Source organism: Podarcis liolepis (genome assembly GCF_965112155.1).
Source record: "Podarcis liolepis genome assembly, chromosome: 4".
NCBI classification, from domain to species: domain Eukaryota; kingdom Metazoa; phylum Chordata; class Lepidosauria; order Squamata; family Lacertidae; genus Podarcis; species Podarcis liolepis.
This window is the reverse complement of record NC_139558.1, coordinates 39,391,147-39,412,542: the sequence shown is the minus strand read 5'-3', so window position 1 is coordinate 39,412,542 and position 21,396 is coordinate 39,391,147. Positions and strand designations below refer to the sequence as shown.

At 40.5% G+C, this 21,396-nt stretch overlaps 1 protein-coding gene and 1 long non-coding RNA gene across 3 annotated transcripts in view; one reads left to right on the top strand and one right to left on the bottom strand.

Moving 5' to 3' along the window:
* Positions 1 to 19,292, bottom strand: part of LOC310706402 — a 386,819-nt gene extending 367,527 nt beyond the window's left edge. Inside the window, exon 1 of the long non-coding RNA XR_014525838.1 lies at positions 19,221 to 19,292. This is a non-coding gene — a long non-coding RNA (uncharacterized lncRNA). The remainder of the gene's footprint in view (positions 1 to 19,220) is intronic.
* MID1 (midline 1) overlaps positions 1 to 21,396 on the top strand; it is a 261,929-nt gene that overhangs the window by 128,273 nt on the left and 112,260 nt on the right. The gene's annotated exons all lie outside the window — the stretch shown is intronic.

Below are 21,396 nucleotides of genomic sequence, written 5' to 3'. Positions count from 1 at the left end.
GTGCAGACCTAGTGATCCCACCAACTCTTCTCAGTAGGTCTTGCCCCAATGAGACAGTTGCAAGGACTGAAGGTCCCCACCTTCCCACCTCTCCTGGTTCCTTCGCCAGCTGCCTAAGGCTCCTTCGCCTGGCCTCTTTGTTCCACCCTCTTCATTTCTCTGCATGTTCTGGGAGACCAGGGGGAGAGGAGCTTGTCACAAGGGGAGGGAGAGCTTCCCTGGCTTCTTCAGCAACCTACCTCCACTCTGCCTCTTGACCACCCTCTGCTGATGCTTCTGATTTTGGACTGCTGTCTGCCACAGTCTCTTCCTGCTCACTTAACCCTGTTACCTCTTCTATTTCTGACACCTCCCTCTTCCAGTCTGCTCCTTCTCCCTTTGACCACTCCTCATCATCCCACCACCAATCCCCCTGCTTCTGAGCCTTCTTCCTTTGGGGTTCTCCAGCTGGTGCCTCCCATCATTCCTCTGCATTCAGCAAGTCCATGGCAATCTCATAATGTCAATACTCGTAGAAGGTTGGTTGAGGATACCAGAAACTGGGAACTTTGCAGATCAGATTTTCAGATAACTGGAAGCTCTGCCAGAAGTTCTTTAATTCCGCACTTTTCAAATGCTGCTGCTTTTTATTATGTTTTTAAAATACTGCATATGATTATAACCAGAAAAATATGATCTATTTAACATTTGTATTCAAAATGAAAGTTGAATGAAGTTGGGTTTTCCTTTTCAGATGAATGGTGGGAAGTGAATGAGTAAGTAGTTTGCTTACAAATGTTTTGTCTTCTGAGTGATGTAAAATGGGAAAACTTGAACAGCAATGCATCCCATCAGACATAACCCAGTAGTGTAGGTGGGAAACACTAAGACTGAGTTCAGTTTAAAATCGGATGAGTTCAACTCACATATGCATATAAACACTTATTTTTGTGTATGCAGCCTGAATCGCAACTCTGACAGATCTTAAACAAGCACTAACAAGAACCACAAAAATATATTTATTATAGGGATTAAGATAAAGTAGGTACAAAATCAGGTGAATATAAAGATAGGAGGGTAGCATTGGAATCACCTTTGCCAAATTAACCCCCTATTTAAACAGAGCTGGTCATTCGGCCTTGCAAACACTAGGTCTTGTGAAACCCTGTGCACAGGCCACTTCAATGACTTGACAGTCAGCTGATCATCAGAGCTTCATGGGCAAAAACTGGTGATCTGACATCATTGTGAAATCAAGTGATTGGCGGGTAGGCAGCTTCGTCCACCTTTCAAACTTGGTCCACTGGGGGAGGGATAGGTACGTCCACACCTGTACACAAATATGTGAGCATCTTGGATTGTTCTGTTTTACTACCATGTACAGAAGTTGAAGAATAGTCCTAAAAGCATGTTTAAAAAGTTAGCTATAGACATTGCCCTATCATTAAGCAGAGTGAGGCAGCTGCCTCAGGCGACCAATGCCTGGGAGTGGCAGCAAGGGCCTGGAGTACAAAGCTATGGGTGCCTTGTCCCCTGCCCTGCGTCTCCTGAGCCCCCTGGGAATGGGGGACATAATGATCTGGCTTCAGCTGTGGTGGAGCCCATACTGAAGTAATCATCTCCTTATGTAGAATGTAGGGTGCCATCTTATTCTTCACCCCAGGCAGCCAAATGTCATCAGCTGACCTCAACTACAAGGGTAGTTTTTAAAGGGGCTCACTCACCACTGTCCTTAAATTAGACTGCTTAGGTTTTTAGTCAACTGCTACTTTCTTGCACAGCTGGGAAGAGTGATTTCCTTTCATCTCTAATTGACTGTGAAAGAGGAAGCTTTTTCTTTTTGTTGTATTCCCTCTCTTTGCTTCCTCATCTCTTTGATCTAATGCATATCTCTTTGTGAAATGCACAAGACTTTAAACAATTGAGGTGTCTTCCTGTCCTCTGCTACCTTACTGGTCCTTATGGCTGCTGCTTGTGGACATAGCCTTTCTATTTCTGCTTCTGTGACCCAAGCAGATAGAAATCACCCAGGATCTAATTTATACTAGATTATGGACCAACACTATAAATTCCCAGTTCGGGCCTCAAGTGAAACAAGTTACAAACCATGCAACTGAATTTAAATAAAGCAAATATAGATTACATCAGTTACTAAGCAATTGTTTATAGTTTATAGGGAAATTGTTTATAGTTCAGTTTTTTGTTTTTTGCTCCATTGTGATGAGTGATCAGGATGCCTTTGGTTGAAAGTGAATTTAAGGATGCAGAGTAGTACCTTATGGAATCATTTCACAAGTTTGTAGTAGTAGATAGGTAGCCGTGTTGGTCTGCCATAGTCAAAATAAAAAAATTCCTTCCAGTAGCACCTTAAAGACCAACTAAGTTAGTTCTTGGTATGAGCTTAGAACTAACTTAGTTGGTCTTTAAGGTGCTACTGGAAGGAATTTTTTTATTTTCACAAGTTTGTGTTATCTCAGAAGCTACTTTTCACTCTTGTGACCTGCTGCGATCCCTGCATTAGGCAAGCCCATTCATGCTTTCAGTCCTGCAGAGAGAAGTGCCAGAGACTAGCAGTGATTATTCTCTGCAACCTTTCCCCAGGTATACAAGTTAATGGCACTTTGGGAGAGATAAATTATGCTTTTCTTCCAGTCTGATTAAAGCAGAGAAAGATATGTCTTTGCATACAGGATATTTTCTGCTTTTCTCAATTATTTTGAGGCTCCGAAGCACTGGGAGTAGAATTCATTCAGAGTTGCATGTTAAAAGTATATTCAACTCTTATTACTATTTTATAGCAGATGCAGTTGAATTTTGACATTTTTCTCACGCTGCTTGTTAAAGGCTGATTCCTTTTAGAATGCTAGGAAGGCAGTTGGTATTGGCAGCTAAACACAAGAAACACCCTGTAATGCCTACAAAAACACAGCCTCTGAGACAGCCAATGGCAAGCCTCCATTTCTATCATTCTTGTCTAGGCATTCTCAGAAATCTGCTCAGTATTGCTGTGACCTCAGTAAGTGGAACAATTTGTGATTTACAATGGATTAAGTGAGATCAGAGTTAATGCCTGTTGTGTTCTCTGATTTCATATCCCATTTAGAAGGCAATTTATCTGCTCCTGTATTGGAGATGGGAGACTGAACACACATCAAATAGCTACTACTAAGTAGCTTTCGTGACCTACATGCCCAGTGTATAGGGTTGGGTTTTTCAGGCAGCATTAGTTAGTGAAACCTTTTCCAGAAAAATGGTTGGAAATGTACTATTGATTCACACCAGTCTCAGCAGACCAAAGCCAGTAGTAGATACATTTTGAAAATCTGAATGTTCACATTACCCCAGATAGAAACAAGAGGATATAAATTGTCTTTGGTAAATTGTAAACATGTTTCTAATAAATTGTGCGTTGTGGGTTGGTAGAAAGGTTTTCCATTAGAAATAGACCACAGGGAACCTGCTTTAGGCCAGTTCAGTTTGCAATATATTCAGTAAAGTTTGCAACATGCCTTTTTTCTTGAGTTCTGTTTCTTTATTTCAGGGAATCATATGCACATCAAACCTAATAATTCCTTTACTTCAAAACAATGCAGTCTCTGTTGCGTTCTAGCAATCAATGGATATTGACAATATCCCCTATTTTATTTTATTTTTCAAATCTTGCTTTGATTAATCCTAGTGACATTTGTAAGATTAAGAATGGTATTTCAAGCTGAAGATAATTTGCTTATAGTCAAGAATCAGTGAGTAAGACCAAGTGCATCTTCCATTCTTAAGACTTTCCTACAGATAGATATTATTAAGAGATGACTGGGGAAAATAATTGTGTTACAGGTAGAAAATAGTTATAGGAATCTACCTCCTGCTATGTGTTCTGAAGTATTTAGTAATCTTTATTGCACCAATGAACTTGGGACCAATGTGCATTGCCAGTTTTGATATTGTACATTTGGTATAATATTTGTTATTTGTTGTGACTATAATGTTTGAAAATCACGCAGGATTTTGTACTACTTCCTTTACCTTTTGTGCTTCATTTATACATTCATCCACATTGCTATGTATTTTTGCGACAAAACATGACATCACACTACAGAGACTAAATGCTATATTGCTGTTTCATCACTAAAGTCCCAACAAGTTCCGTAGAACTAAAATACAGAAAGTGTATACTGAAGATGCTGTCATTGGGATAATGCTGACAAATATATTGAGATACAGTGGTGCCTCGCAAGACGAAATTAATTCGTTCTGCGAGTCTTTTCGTCTTGTGATGTTTTTCGTCTTGCGAAGCACGGTCCGTCGCAACTGCGCCTCTTCCAGCGGCTTTAAGAAAAAAGCGAACAAACTCGCAAGACGTTTTCGTCTTGCGAAGCAAGCCCATAGGGAAATTCGTCTAGCGAAGCAACGCAAAAACCGAAAAACCCTTTCATCTTGCGAGTTTTTCGTCTTGCGAGTTTTTCGTCTTGCGGGGCACCACTGTAAGGCAATTGTAACTTCTGGTCCTCAGCTGTGTGCTGTTTGCCTTACTTAGTGTCTTGAGTCCACTGAATCATGGCTATGAACCAAACTGCTTATAAATGTGTGTGTGCATGTGCAAATTTATGCCTCCTTTCCACAACATGCTTCTCTCCACCCTCAAACCCAGGGGTCAGCAAACTTTTTCAGCAGGGGGCTGGTTCACTGTCCCTCAGACCTTGTGGGGGGCTGGACTATATTTTTTGGGGGGGATGAACGGATTTTTATACCCCACAAATAACCCAGAGATGCATTTTAAATAAAAGTACACATTCTACTCATGTAAAAACATGCTGATTCCCGGATCGTCCGTGGGCCAGATTTAGAAGGCGATTGGGCCAGATCCAGCCCCTGGGCCTTAGCTTGCCTACCCATACTCAAGCCTATCTCATGATTTTTTTAAAAAAGCAAAAACATCTATTTTCACATGGACACTTCTTATTCTAAATGCAGCCATTGTTTGTTATGTCTAGCCAGTAATTAGACCTCAGATGGTGAGGCAATTTCAGAACATGGTTTACCAATTTACATGCTAATCCAGCAGACTGTGGTGGAGCCATGATTAGTGCAGACTCCATCAACATCTTAATTAGCCCTGGTCCCAGCATGGAGCAGTGGTGGCTATCTTTATAGGTCTGGGAATGTTTGCTTTTTTAAGCAGAGATGCATGTTCCCCAAAGCCTGCCCCCCCCCCCCACTAATTGCTGTTTAAAGGAAGAAACCCAGTTCCTGAGAGAGGCTAAACATGCCTAAAAGAATGAACCAGCAGCCTATTCAGGGGACGTTCCCATTCTGCAGCTTATATTAGAGAGTGGCCAAAGTAAAAAAATCAAATACTAGCAAGGCAGCTGAACTGATTTTAGATCGTCTTAAAGTACGGCATATGTTGAGGGGAAAGTGTAATAACTTTTTGACACGATACAGACGGCTGACAATAAGAAGGGTGATTGCTAAATGTATATATATATTTAGATACACACACACACACATATATATACACACACAGTGTAAGTTTATAACTGTAACTGTTATATCAGTTAATTTGGATACCTTAGACTAGACCAGTGACAACAGGGTTTTTTTAAATAGAGATAACTGGTTTAAATACTCATTTTTAATGTCTAGTCCAAGGGGGCTGCAAAATTACTCACAAGTACTTGTGAATTATAACTAATCATACAGCAAAAGTTAAGCAGGAAATAAAAATTATCGTTTGCATATGTGAGGTAAATAACTCAAACATTTAACTCTGTAAAAGCTTCAGACATCTTGAAGAACATAGCAGAACAGGTACACTAAACAAGGACAAGTATAATAGCCTAGGTAGGTATCATGTTGTGGTACAAGGAATCCTGTAATGTGTTTTCCACCTGCATATGCTCTGTGCTAAGCCACAAATACTTGGTGGTTTTGAATGATTTAAAATATTTTCATTTAGCATCTAGTAGACCATATAAATTTACATCTGCAATGGAAGTGTTAATCTGGTGCCTAGACTACATACATAAGAATTTCCTTGCCAAATCTAAAAAAGAAAAGAAAAGAGTTCATCAAGCCGAACAGTTGTCAGCCACAAGTCCCTGGGAAGCTCAAAAGCAAGGCATGATGGAGACGACTATGTTTTATAGTGTGGTCTAAACCACTGAGCCTCTTGGACTTCCCAGTCAGAAGGTTGGCGGTTCAAATCCCCATGACGGGGTGAGCTCCCATTGTTCCATCCCAGCTCCTGCCAACCTAGCAGTTCAAAAGCACATTGGTGCAAGTAGATAAATTGGTACCGCTGCAGCAGGAAGGTAAATGGCGTTTACATGCACTCTGGCTTCTGTCATGGTGTTCCGTTGCATCAGAAGTGGTTTAGTCATGCTGGCCACATGACCCGGAAAGCTGTCTGTGGACCAACGCAGGCTCCCTTGGCCTGAAGAGTGAGATGAGCGCCGCAACCCCATAGTTGCCTTTGACTGCACTTAACTGTTCAAGGGTCTTTTACCTTTTTTACCATTTATAGTGTATCTAGTACAGGACTGGGGATCTTCAAGCCTGCAGGCTTCATAAGACCCACCAGACCTCTTTATTTATCCTGTGAAGCCATTTCAGCCAAGCCACACCCTCCTGCCCTACACTTAAAGTTATATATGTTACCAGGTGTGGTCGGGTAAAAAGCAGGACTTGGACGAAAGAGACTTTGCAGGCAAAGCCCCTTGTGCAGCACTTCCAAGTGCTGACTTCTCAGCTGGTTGTTGTCACTTGGGAAGCACTGTAGTCAAGGCTTCCCCAACACTAATCAGCAAATTGTTAGTGCTTCAGAAGTATGGCAAAAATGGGTGAAGGAATGCTTCATTTTGTTTGTTCTGAACCCACTGTCAACCAATCCATTCTGGTGAATTTCCATTCTCTCCACACTACTAATACTAATATAAATGCCTATCATTAGTCTGCCTTAGATGTTGTCACCATCTGATCAACTTTATTCCTTTTTTCTGTCCCTTCTCTATGACTTTCTTCTTGGGACTCTCTAATAAAAACCATAGTATATGAAATGCAGGTGCACCATAGATGCAATAATTAAAGGCATTATGACATTTTCTAGGTTGAAAATGTGTCTGTCAGCTCTTCCCAGTAAGCCTCTTTAAAGTTAATCACAGTATCTGCCCAGGGGTACTGACCCATAAAATGGAGATTGCTGTAAGTCCAAACTCCAAAAATGGCAGAATGAAGGGACAAATTTAAAAATTTTCACTTGCTGCGTCAAGCTGTTCCTCCAAGAAACAAACGAAAATGTGCCAGAATTCTTCAGAGTAATGCAGAATAATGATTTATCTTCCACTGTTCTGTACATTTTGCAATAACAATTTTATAGTACCACAAATATTGACCTAGGATAGAACATTAAGACACCAAACCTCCAAAATAAACAGGCTTTAGAATATGTTTTATACTAACAGTTTTTATGGACACTCTTGCAAAATAAAGGGGAAATTTATTTTCTTTGTTTGGCATGTCCTCTGCTTTAGCTAAGATATTTGTGGCTTTGGTCAGTCCCCCTGCATACCACCGAGAGCCCAAGGACTCAGGGGAAATCTGTTGGAGCAACCACATTCTTCCTGGGTTCAGAGACTTGTGAATGTTTGTGAAAGTCTAAGGAGCCTGTACCAAAAATATAACACATAATTTTTGTGTATTTCCCTTCCCATTAAAAAACAAATTAGGATAAAATTGATATGACATGTCAGATAGAGAGCCTAGATTGGGACTGGAAGGAAGTAAAGGTCACTTTACACTTAATGGGGTATCACTTGGATCGCTTCCTTTTCATGTGCTAATGTCATTTGGGTACTGCAAATGCTTTTTCCACATGTGATTTTTGTTACCATGGTTAAGAACCATGAAACTGCGTGCCCCTCTAGGATATTCTCATTGCGATTGGATCTGTGTTAGGCATCTGATCCTTATGTGTACATTGCCATTCATGCTGTGCTCACCATGACATCTGTTGCCATTTGTGATGTTATTCTTCTCTTTTTTATTATTTGAAAAATGAATAACATCTTGTTTAAGTTTCATGAATTGTCAGCTAGACCCAAGGAGTAGGGGATCCTTTTTCTCATCCCTCCCGCACATCCAAGAAGACCCTTTGCTGTAGCGATATGGTTATATTTGTTACAAAGTCCCCTCCCTGCTCTTTACCATCTTTGACTACAAAGATCAGCTTTTATGCGCTTCCCTATTTAGTGCACTTTAACCTCCTGCTCTGTGCAGCCTCTGTGCATAATTCTCAGTGATTCAGCAGAATGCATTCCATTATTATTATTATTATTATTATTATTAATTATTATTATTATTATTCCACCTCCCTTCTTCTATGTACTCATCTATAAAGGAGGAGGGAAAGACTTGCCAATTTTATCTTCTGGTCTTTACAGCCTCTGTGTGCAATTCTCAGTGACTATAAAAGGTGCTGTGTATCCCACCACCATTCTCTCCCCCTCCCCTGTGCAAGGCTTTGTGCATTCAGACACCAGTACTTTTCACTTTATAGCAGTTCCAGCACAATACACTGTTCCATCTCAGATGGGGACCTCGCCTCTTCTTCACTGCCTCCTGACCTCAACTACATCTCTCATCTTCTCCCACCCCTACCCATTCAGTGCTGACAAGACAGCAGAACGAGCCCTCCATGCTTCATTCGAAGGGGCCCTTTCTCAGAGTGAGGCATTGTGGGTGAGGCTGCCCCCAGAGCATGAGGCATTGTGGGAGAGTTCATCAGGCGCCTGCACCACTGCCTTCCTGCAGCGGCATCAAACTCTTTTCAGACTATTTTAGTACAGTGGTACCTCAGGTTACATACGCTTCAGGTTACAGACTCCGCTAACCCAGAAATAGTGCTTCAGGTTAAGAACTTTGCTTCAGGATGAGAACAGAAATCATGCTCCGGTGGCGTGGCAGCAGCAGGAGGCCCCATTAGCTAAAGTGGTGCTTCAGGTTAAGAACAGTTTCAGGTTAAGTACGGACCTCCGGAACGAATTAAATACGTAACCCGAGGTACCACTGTAATTGCAAAAATTTTGGATCTTGATACAGTCATTGGATGCCATTGTGGCAAAATGATGGTGACAGCACAGGTGCTCCATGGGTGAGCTTCCTCACACTGCCTTGTTCTGAGGAAGGGCCCCTCTGAGTAGGTGCAGTAGCAGTCAACTGCCCTGTCAGTTACACCTCATGCGTAGCCTTGTGGGCAGTGGGTGCAGAGTTGGGACACATACAATGCACTTCCCCTCCTATTCTGCCACCAGAACCATTGGGTTCAGTGGGGATCATGTTAGGGCTTGCCTTGCCTCATGGAAAAATGATAAAAGTACCACAACATCAGAGCAGATTCAAGATTTATAGCTGTGGCCAATACCACTCTCATTCCTCAACATGGCATTACAGAAATAAACAGTCTCGTGGGACACTGAGTAATGCTCACAGACAGGTAGAAACTGAGCATAATTTGATAGGAACAATGACACAACCTACAGAAAAACTAGACTAGGAATCCTGCCAGAAGGATCCTTGTAGGATACATACACATGTTCACTAACATGTATGTGTGTATTGTGCATATAAAACAATACTGAACCTATCCTATGCCCACATGCATGTCAGGAAATCTCCAAAGCCCTTGTAGTTGAAAAACAGTTTAAAGCAAGAGTAGTATGAAAAGAAAGAGTGGGAAAGGTTTTTTTTAACCCTCTCATTAGCAGCAATTTACCCAAACTAAATTGTCCCCAATCTTCCCCTAGAATTCCAGATAGTTTACTTCTATCATTCTGTAATCAAGTATCCTATGAGGAATTGTCCAAACTGTCTGTAGAACAATCTAGGGAGAGGTACAGTGGTGCCCCGCAAGACGAATGCCTCGCAAGACGGAAAACTCGCTAGACGAAAGGGTTTTCCGTTTTTGAGCTGCTTCGCAAGACGATTTTCCCTATGGGCTTGCTTCGCAAGACGAAAATATCTTGCGAGTGTTCCGATTTTTTTTTTGCTTCCCCCCCCCTTTTTCTAAGCCGCTAAGACGCTAATAGCCTTTTAGCCACTAAGCCGCTAAGCCTTTGATAGCCGCTAAGCCTTTAATAGCCGCTAAACCGCTAATAGCGCTAAGCCGCTAATAGGGTTGCTTCGCAAGACGAAAAAACCGCTAGACGAAGAGACTCGCGGAACGGATTATTTTCGTCTTGCGAGGCACCACTGTATACTGCTCTGCCTACTTTCACATTTCTTTTTAAATTTTGCACTCTCCTAAGGTTTTATTTCAATTGGGGAGAAGGATGTGTCCTTACTTACATATATTTCCATGTAATGTTTATTTTGCTACTCACATGAAATTATTTGAAACCAGTACTTTTCCTGCTAGAAACAAAGATGGCGGTACTGCGTACCTTTGAGTACCACCAGGGGGAAAAGAGCACTGTTTGAAACCTACTTGGGAACCAAATGATGTTGTTCGAATTCCGCTGTGGGTTTTGTGAGCCAATACTACCAAAGGATCAGGGTGGCAAAAAACAAAAAGAGATTATAAAAAGCTCTGAAAGGATTTCTTCAGACTGGGTGATTGGGGATTATAAAGGCAAATGTAGTTCAATATGAGCAAGTGTAAAGCGATCTACATAGGAGCACAAAATCCTAGCTACACATATATACATATACACTGACAGTGATTGACCAAGGAAGAGATATTGGGGCCGTCTTGGAGACCTCAATGGCACTGTCAACCCAGGGGTGCAGCTATGAAAAGGCAAGCTATATGTTAGGGATCATTAGAAAGTGAAATGAGAATAAAACTACTGATACTGTAATGCCTTTATATAAATATATTGTGTGACCACACTGGAATACTATGTACAGTTTTGGTCACCACATCTCAAAAATTGTTACTGTAGAGTTGGGGGGGGAGGAACCAACCTAAATTACAGGGACTGAAGCGACTGCCCTAGGTGTTATGAGGCAGCATACAAATGATGAAAGCAAACAAACAAGACATAGTTTGAGGCTTTATAGTTTAAGGAACGTAAAAGGCAAATGATAGGGTTTTTAAATTATGCATGGAGAAAGTGGATACCTCTAACACTATCTTCTAGGATCAGGAACCTGAATGGTGAGAGGTTCAGAAGGCAGTCAAAAAGACCAGCATCTCTAAAGGGATCTCGAGCCTATGTCCTGCTTGTCATCTTTCCTTAGGCACCAGACTGGACACGGGGGAACCAGAGGCTGGATTTGGCAAGTCTTTGTTCTGATCCAGCAGGTTCTTCTCATCAAGAATGAAGGAAATTTTGTACATCCTTAATTTCTTAGTTGTGTTCTAGTTATTAAATTGAATACAACACACGCACTTTACATAATGGGGGAAAGGCTGAAATAGGAATAAATAAATCAATATTCTGTTGAGGTATGCAAAAAACAGATAAAGCAATTGTATGATGCTTCTTTTTCAATGGCAGTTTACTTGATGATTTAATGGTGTTCATTTACTACCCAGGACAAAAGTCATTAAGTTTCTAGAAATGTCTCTCTGACTTCTGGGTGATGCTACTGTTGCCTTTCCCTCATTACTGTTTTTCTTCATTCTTGCAGAATGCCTGCTGTGCTCCTTACAACTAAAAATTGCCTGTGGTGATAAATGGGATCATGAATTTTTGCACCTGACACCCTGCAAAGCTATAAATTACTTACAGGCTGGCTACATTGAAGCCTCCATATTCCTCATTCCAAGAGTAGCAGACAGAGGGCTCAATGGTAGAAAAAAAAAATCACTAAACTTGTTAATGTGAAAAACATTTAATTGTTTTAAGGTTGGCGAGCATTTGGCAGTCATATCTTCACTATTAGGAGGTTTATTTGGGGCTTATTTTTCATCTGTATTCTTATGTGTCATCAAGGTGATGAAAATTTGGTCTCCACTCTGGTTTATTTAAAAACAACAAAACATGTATAAGAATAAATTAGAAAAAGGTGCAACTCTCTGTGTTAACACTTTTTTCTCGCTAATTGAAATGCTTTGTGCTTAAACTCCCAGCCCAAGAGCGCTTAATAATGCAGAGGGATAGTTTCATATATTTAACATACTTGCTGTTACCATTGGGTTCGATACTAGGCAGCTTAATTGAATATTGCTGTGTTAGGCACCCCCCCTTTCTCAAATATTAAAAGGTTTAGGTATCTTGGGATATGACAGATCACAGTGGAGGCTTATGGTGTCTTTGTAATCTGTTTTACAAATATTCTATAAGAAGCAAGGATGCTCTTTTTAAAAAATAAATAAGAAAAATGCATATTGCCCAACCACCAATACTACTTCCGCTAGGAACCATAGGGTTAAAGGACAGGCCCCATCATGCCTGGCAGAAAATGCCATCTGCTATGCCATCCTGGTCCTCGAGTTCTCTTCCCTTTGGGGACATGGTACAAATCAGTGATGGAAATTGTGCCGCTTCAAGCACTCAACCCAATCCAACCCCTCTTTGATAGATTTCAAGCCTTAAAATGCAACACTTGAAAAGGCCCAGTTCATTTTCAGGGTGAGTGTAAGCCGCTTTCCTATGCATACATGTTTTCCAGCAGAAAATACTACTCACAAAAGAATATGGATATAGGACAGGTTTTCTTCTTTATGGCAAATGACCTTTCTTGTGCCCTTAGGGCTACATAGCACTGATTTTCAGTATAAAGCAATGTGGGATTTCTGAAGTATGTTGCAGGAATTCCACTGGGATTTCTGCAGAAGCAAACTCTCTCCCCTCCCCTTCAGTACTTAAGACATCAAGCAGTTCTAAGACATCAAGGACTGTATTCTTTCCCGGAATATATTTGTGGAAGTCCCAATGGCTTCAATGAAAATAGTACATGCATACCACAAAGGGAAATTGGCTTGGAATATCAACTAAGGCTGCAACCTTATATGTGCTTATCTGGGAGTAAGACCCATTGAACTCAGAGAGGCTTACCGTACTTCTGAATAGACATATTCATAGTGTAGGTCTAACTGCACGTATTAGGAAGTAAGACCCAATTGAACTCGGCTTAGTTTTGTGTAAGTGCACATAAGATTTCTCTCCGTGTGGACCTTTGCTCTGCTCCAGCAGAACTCCTTGTGTTCTAATGGGATGGCTATCTGAATAAACTCATTTATTTAAAGCAATGTACTTTATGCCACAATTTAGTCTGATAACTCAAAGTGCAGCTTACATCAACAATCAAACAACAACTAAGTTACAAAATAAATAAAGTATTTAAATCAGCAGAGACAGTAAAACTTACTCTTCACAGCTGAAGGGAGCTGTTCACAATGTTTGTTGGCTGGCCTGTCTCTTGAGAACCACAACCATGTTTCAGTGCTCAGCAACACTGGAACTGGTAAATATGAAAAGCACTTGATTTAAAAAATAAAAAGGAAATAGGGGGAGCGGGCACCCTATCTGAAGCATAGGAAGATCTGAAGACAGCATGTTTTATGTCTGAGAAGTGAAGGCAGGGGAAGGCAGGATTTATGCTATAACATCTGCACCTCACCCTGTTTTGCAAGAACATATGTCTGCCTCCCAAATTAAAAATGAATAGAGTGGGTGAAAAGATTATTGAGGTGGTAGACAACACTGTGGAAATGGTTCCCTTGAGACTTCCACCCCTTGCCCCTCCCACGCACATTTTTCAAAATGCTACAGTCAATTGAAATTGGAATAGCAGGGAATGAATGATTGGCTTCCTGCTAAGCTCATCAATTTGAGAGCCAGCCACATGAATGCACACTCCTGTTCTTCCTTGGGGCAGATTCCCCCCTTAGCTGTGGCTAAGGAAGTTTGTGGTACTAACCTTATCCATGGTTAAGGCTAACAGGGATTTCCACATAACACATGGTTTGAAACCTACCTCAATACTATTGACGGAGAAGTACCACATTCCCATGTTGAGTAATTTGTTCAGATTGTTGTTGTTGCTATTTATTAAGTCTGTTAGTTGCTTTATCATGCCAAAGGCAACCCAAAACAACTTGCAGCCAAACACTGGAACTGGTTGGAATTGGAATTCTTCCACTTATTCATTGGTAGGGCCAATGGTGAGTTCTTAGTGTCTTCATCCTCATCCATTTCTATATATATTGTCCACATTCTCAGATGCTGGCTGATTCCATAAGAACTGTTTTGTGAATCTGCTATATGAGGATTCAGCAAAGCAATAAACAGATTTTCAGATCAGTTCCCACTTTAACTTGGACCCCTTGTTGCTCCTGCGACATTCGTATCATTTGAGCTAGCTTGCCACCTTTGCAGTGGTTACCCCAATCTATGAGTTGCTGACTCTTATGCTATACAGTGGAACCTGGGTTCCCAAACTTAATCTGTTCCAGAAGTCCGACTCCCAAAACAATTTGGGAACCAAGGCACAGCTTCCAATTGGCTGCAGGAGCTTCCAAAGAACATTCAAAAACCGGAACAATCTCTTCTGGTTTTCGATTGTTCAGGAGCCGGAATGTTTGGCTCCCAAGGCATTTGGGAGCCAAGGTAGTGGCCGCAATTGGAAAAAGTGTCCACTAGTTTCCCAGCCTAAAAGAGTTCATGCATAAAAATGTTCATGGAATTTCAACGGAATTGATTGCTATCTGAAAATATTAAAAACCACATCTTGGGGGAAATAAAATGCAGGATGTATCTATATATTTATCTAAATCAAGGATATTACTTGTGTGGTCCAGCCAGTGTACACACAACTCCTATGAGAGTAATGGATTCCACCATTGATTTATATGCCAGGTGCAGTTCTCCTTGTACATTCCCCTTGCATATGTGGATGTGCGTCCCTAGCGGTGACCCCATGGTAGAGGCTCCCATGCACAGATCACACGCACAGCTCTGCAGCAGAGCAATTGATCTTAGAGGGAATCTCTTCACTTCCTCAGTGCTGTGTGAATATGTGATCAACCATTTCTGAGGCAAGAAGTTTTAGCTGATTATTTCAATCTAATAAGCATTAGGAAGTCTTTCTACTATGCCTTCCAGTTGTGCTGCAGGCCTTCTAAAACACTGTATTTACAAAAATCGGAGCCCAGCGTAAAGCTGCTAGAGTTATCTGCTGATTTATTGTACCAGATGTGTTGGCACATTCTAGTTTGTGATAAGCAAGATCTGTGGGAAGAAAGAAGCTGGTGATTCTTCTCCAGAAGAGCACTGTGTGTGTGTGTGTGTGTGTGTGTGTGTGTGTGTGTGTGTATGCTGAATTTTTATGGCTAAAAATGTTTCAAGAACTATGAAGGGACTCTTGAGTATGATCCAAATGTATTGATCCAATAAGGACAGGATGCTTATTATCCACATCTGGATCCAGGAGGAGATGCTTGTAGGAGCAGTGAAAGATAGTAATCAGCCTATCAATTCTCAAGTTGTCCAGGAAACAGGATGGTGTATTTTAAATAGAGCACAATATAAAATATTTTTGAGAGTGTGTACATCATCTGGTTATTCATTAGAATTTCTTCTCCTAAAAAATCGTAAGTGGGTCACCAACCAGGTATCTAAATCTTCTTAGTAGATCTTTTCCATGTAATTTTATGTTTTGAAGTATTAATATTGTAATATTTCTAATGGTTAAATTTGAATACAACCACATGTGTAATAGTGTGCTGATTCACAAGGTTAATCTTATGTGAGGAGAAAAATTACAATGCTGGTGAAGCTGTCTCAAACCATGCTCAGAAATAAACTTTGGCGGCTGGCTTGTAATCTATCTTTTCTAAGGAGAGACAACTCCTCAAATTCTTCTCAGTGTTGCAACAAAATCCAAAGCAGAGAATAATCCCCAGCTTTACCACTCCAACGAACCTCCAAGACCTCACCATTCCTAAAAGCCGCCCCAACAAGCCCCCCATCAGTCAGATGCACCACCCTTCTTCCTTGCCAGGCAGTAGAAGTGGTGGGAGCAAAGCAGTCCCAAGGCATTTTGCTACCTGAGACAAAGGACAAGATACTGACTTCCTCGTTCTACTCACAGAAGCCAACTGGACTGGAAGTTGAATCTTAAACACAGGGGACAGTGTCTTTAACGTAATCCATAGTGAAGCAGTCCACCTTAGGGACTTCAAGGCAGATGTCCCCCATCAGCAGAGGGGAACAATTATGTGAACCTGCCTGTACTCTGACAGCCACTGCCTGAGGCAGCTACTTCATGGCCAGCGGCTAGTGGGAGCAGTAGAGGTGGCCATGTGGGGAACAGGGGGAGGCTTCCCGTTTTCTCCCTTTTTATTGCTCTGAGCTTCTGGATAACAGGCATGCCACAACATCAAGCATGAATAAATGTCTCCTATGTCCCCTTCAGCTGTGGTGTCCCAGCACACAGCTAGCTAATCAGCACAATGAAAAGCAGGAGAATTGTGAGGGAGTCCCTCATTTCCTCCTTTGCTGCTTCTATCATCTCCACCATTTGTTAACTGTAGAGAAAGCGGGAAAAGGTTTTGATGAAATGAGGGACGGGCTGGGAAGCTGCTGAAGGCTTGTAAACGAGAGCAAAGAAGCTGAGCGGGTATTTTCCCAAGCCCTCAGATTGGCTTGGAAAAATTATCCACGTTTTTCCAACTCAATAAGGGGAAAGTCAAATAATTTTTCAAGTTAATACAAAGAGAGCGTTGGAAAAGCTGCCGATCTGGTGTGTGCACATGTCTGTGTGTCGGTCTAAATTGTCAGTTGTGATTTCAAGTGCTATATGCAACTCTAACTCTCTTGGACAAAAATGGATCAGTGGTTCACACCAGATCCACGTACAGCCTGACTTCAGCCCCTGAAAGAAGCGACTTACCTGATCCCAAAGTTCTTAGAGAGCTTTCTTTTCTGTTGAACCTTTTCAGTGTTCGGTTTAAAAAAGCAACATTTGGAAGATACTAATAGATGAATACTACTATGAATATATTTCATATATACTTAACATTTTATTTTTTAAAATAATCATTTGATTTTTAGCATACAGAAAAATAAAAAATATTTTAATATAAACAAAAGAGAAAACAAAATCTAATTGCAACAAATAAAATTTATGTTAAAATTACCTTTCTAAGTCATCTGTGCCTTCGAATGGCAAATTTGGTGTGTGTTTGTTTTAATCTTATTTCTGAATTGCATTTCAGCAAAGCCAGTTAGTAGCTTCAATTCTGAAAGACCTTCTGGTCGAGAGCTGTCATAAGAACAGATGATATTTATTAATGGCCACCAGAGGCTGCTCAGACACCACCAGACTCAGCTCCCTGAGGATTAAAATCTGTGTGGTAAAAGAATAAAGATAGGATGTTCTGCCACTTTTTTGAATTATTTCTCCTATAAAACAGCAGTGCAGTCCTTGGTGGTCTTCTCTTTGCGGTCATTAATTATCTTGTATAAAGAGGCATAAAGGAACAACGGCAGACTCAACTATCCAATTCACCTTGTTTGCAGTCTCATATTTTTCTTACATTCTTGTAAATGATCTTTGAAAACTGACCTCCTTCCGGATATAAAACCTCTTTTATAAAGTACATTTTATAAATTCCCCCTTCAATGATTCTATAGCCATTTTTGTTTTATGGGTATTTGTGGCTACTTTTACAAGTTTTTCCTCCAGAGTATTCTTATTTCTTGTCTCTGCACAGCTTCACTTCACAATGACTTGGAAGAAAATGGATGCTAACACTAGAAACATAAGCAGCAGAATGATAGCCAATTTATGTGTTGTGAAATGAAAGTCTTTTGTAAGCTATAGACTGCATTCCTCATTCTGCACTTTTGTCGCCTAGGACTACCGTTGAGAATTTCAGTAGCAACCTCAAAACACTCTGTGAGCCACAGGAAGAAACTGATAGGAGGAAGGATGACAAACCCTCTCTCTCCAGGAGAGAGTTTTTAAAAAGAGATCAGTACAGAGGGGTTAATTGTTGGTAAATGAAAAATATTCACTTTAAAAAAAATTTTTAAAAAATTAACACATGGCCATTTTTAACATGGTTCACTGTATCACAAAAATATTTTAAACTTTTAATTTTGATGCAAGAAATATACTGGCTATTTTGGGTTTTAAATAAAGTGGTTGCATGTTTACTACTCATTTCTGTTAAGCATATAATCCTCTTGGGCTGCTGGTTAATGCTTTTTTAAAAGTAATTTGTTTAACATGAAACCTGTCCCATTTTAGGATATGCTGTGCAATTATTTTGTACAAATTTGGAAAATGATCCTTTGAATATTGAAAGATGACTATAGTTGTATTCATGGCATCAGGCTCATATACTTCAGTGGGTTAATTTATGTGAGTAGTCATTCACCAATTGCTAGAATGGCATAGTTTCAATTCTTAGTTAAATTAATTTCACTGTTTAGAAAGTGTTTCTTTGTTTGGCGAATGCAGTCTTCTACATTTCTTCATGACAAAAGGCAGTGATGCAAAATAATTATTTAAGGGGATCAATGCCAGTTAATATTCATAACAGAATAAATGTATGAAATGAATGCTACAGGTACTAATTACTCAGTAGAGACTGACAGAGATTAAGCAAAATGTTTTGTTCATATTTTTAACAAACCTAATAAAATACACATTTTTATTGACACAGAGAGCAATCCAAAGCTCCTCGGGGGGGGGGGTGAATGAAGAATATTGAGTATCTCCATCTCTGCCAGTGGAGTGGGAGGTCCATTGGTGGAGAAGAAAGTCCCCTGCTGGAGACCTCCTGAGTGGAGTGGTGGAAAGCTCCATCATCATAACTCCTAATGTATCGGAGAAGAAAAGGGGCACACAGGAGCAGATTGAGAGAGGCCTTCCATTCCCCAGACACACCACATGGGAGAGAAACTATGGCGGTTGGGGAGTTGGCGTAGTTATTTTCTTCCCATGTAAATGATGAGAGGGATTTTTTTAAAGAAATAAAAATAGAAGGGGGAAGCAGATGATGCCCAGACCATCTGGTCTGGTCAGTGCAAGCTCAGCAGGATTTAGGAAGTGGTTATTCGCCAGAGGACCAAGCCAACATTTGAACAACTGCATCTAAACCAAGAGTCAGCAAGTTTTTTCAGCAGGGGGATGGTCCACTGTCCCTCAGACCTTGTGGGGGGGCCGGACTAGATTTTGGAAAAATATAAATGAACGAATTCATGTGCCCCACAAATAACCCAGAGATACATTTTAAATAAAAGCACACATTCTACTCATGTAAAAACACACATTCCCGGACCATCCACGGGCCGGATTTAGAAGGTGGTTGGGCCACATCCGGCCCCTGGGCCTTAGTTTGCCTACCCATGATCTAAACCCACATATGAAACCCCATTTCCTACTCAAATTCCCCTTCTATTTAAAATCAATGGGACTGAAAAGCATGTAGCTTCAATGGCTCCTAACGATGGCAAGGAGAACAATTGCCACATATTGTTAGTGTAAAAGCAACTTACTTAAGCATGACTTTCCGACGGTATGAAAGCATATGCCCATGAATAATACCGTATTAATCTGTCATGATTTAGTGTGACATTTTTTCTTTTCTCACAGTTTGCACGTCTGACAGTAGATTTCCTAAATATCACCTTCAGGTCCAGCGATTTAAAATGCAAACCAGGTGAATCAGTTGTTGGTTGGATGAGCAACATAGAACAGCCATAATGGTTCGTTTAAAAAGAGAAGAAGAAAGGTTCAAGCTATTAAAAGTGACATGGTCCATTGCCATGCTAACATGGAGCACTTTGTTCAGAATAGGGCCTTGTAAACATCTTTCTATGATTCATTAAACCCTTTGGAAAAAGAAGGAGCTTTTTCAGTGCAGCCAGTGATTCACTCATTCTTCAATTTAATTATAAACTCTCTTGATAATGAGTTCACTAGCTTCCCTACTTTTTTTCTACGTACAAAAGAAGCCATAGAATTCTCCCTTGACTTAATGGATAAGCAATGTTAAAAAGTGACATTCAGAAAGAAGACCTAAAAGTTCTGGAAATTCTTTCAAGGGTGGGGAGAAGAAGAGAGTGGAGCCTTTTGGAGCCAGTAGTTAAAGAATTAATTTATAATGAAAATGGATATGCACATAGGCTTCGTACATCTGCTTAGTATATGGTGTCATATAGAACATAGTAACTATAGCAACCTCTGTACCAAGGGATATGAATGTGCTTGAAAAACAGCAACTTCTTAATGAAATGTGCATCAAAATGCCACAATAGTTTTAAAAGTAGTGCTTAGAATTTGAGGTGGATAACAGCACAACAGGAAATGATATGACATTATTTAGAATCCTTGTTGTTGTTGTTTAGTTGTTTAGTTGTGTCCGACTCTTCGTGACCCCATGGACCAGAGCACGCCAGGCACTCCTGTCTTCCACTGCCTCCTTTGTCCATGGAGTTTTTTTGGCAGGGATACAGGAGTGGCTTGCCGGTTCCTCCTCCATTAAGAATCCTTAGCAACTATTAAATGATTTAATGTGTTCTTCACATTGCCTTAAAAAGGTTTACAACAGCCCTATAAATATATTTATTCATTTTCTTTAACAAAATGTGCCACTTGATTGTAAAGAAAACCTCAAAGTAGTTTACAAATGGTAAAGGGCACCAGGTTACTTACCGTATCTAATATTGCAAATAGGAGATACTGACTAGTGATTTCATACCTCACACAAAGTTTCAACTGTACATTCATTTTTGCACACAAATATTTGTATTTCTCTGTTTATATAAAGCTTGACTTTATATAACGTTTAACTGGAGGATTGTCAGTGGTCTAGTTCACACAGCATGGTAAGCCAAACTTTGCCTATAGACTGTGGTTAAGGAGCTTAAGTATGATCCCAGGTTTCGATCACCCTGCCATGCTACACTGAACTAAAAGGACTGGGGAATGTTGTCTCTCCAGGAAATTCCATGTTCATTTACCAAGCCATGCTTTGGCTTAGCAGTATGTACAAACACCATATGGGCAACACCAGGCTAGATGAACTGATGCTCTGACTCCATTTAAGGTGTTTATGTTCCTAGATTAAAATAAGGAAATGGAATAAGGAAATGGAAGGCAAAAGATGCATTCTGCATTGTGGATTCTATCCCCAAACCCACCAAAAACGACTGGGCTTATTTCCTTGCCTACACAATGAATAAAGTCTTCTTGAAAATGCTAGGTTTCCCCTCCCTTCTCCCAAGTTCACCCCCAGTTGCCTATGATCTCTGCACCCCCAAGCCCATAATGTTTGGATTCAAATGATGGCTACCTCACTGTAGTGTGGATCTCTGTTTGGTCGTAAGGCGGCTGTGTAACATGGGACAAGTGTCTTTTTCTACCAAACATTTCTATCTTTTATTATTATTATTTTGGTGAGAATAAATGATGTAATGATATCTACACCACCCTGAATTTATGGGACGAAGGGATGGGGAT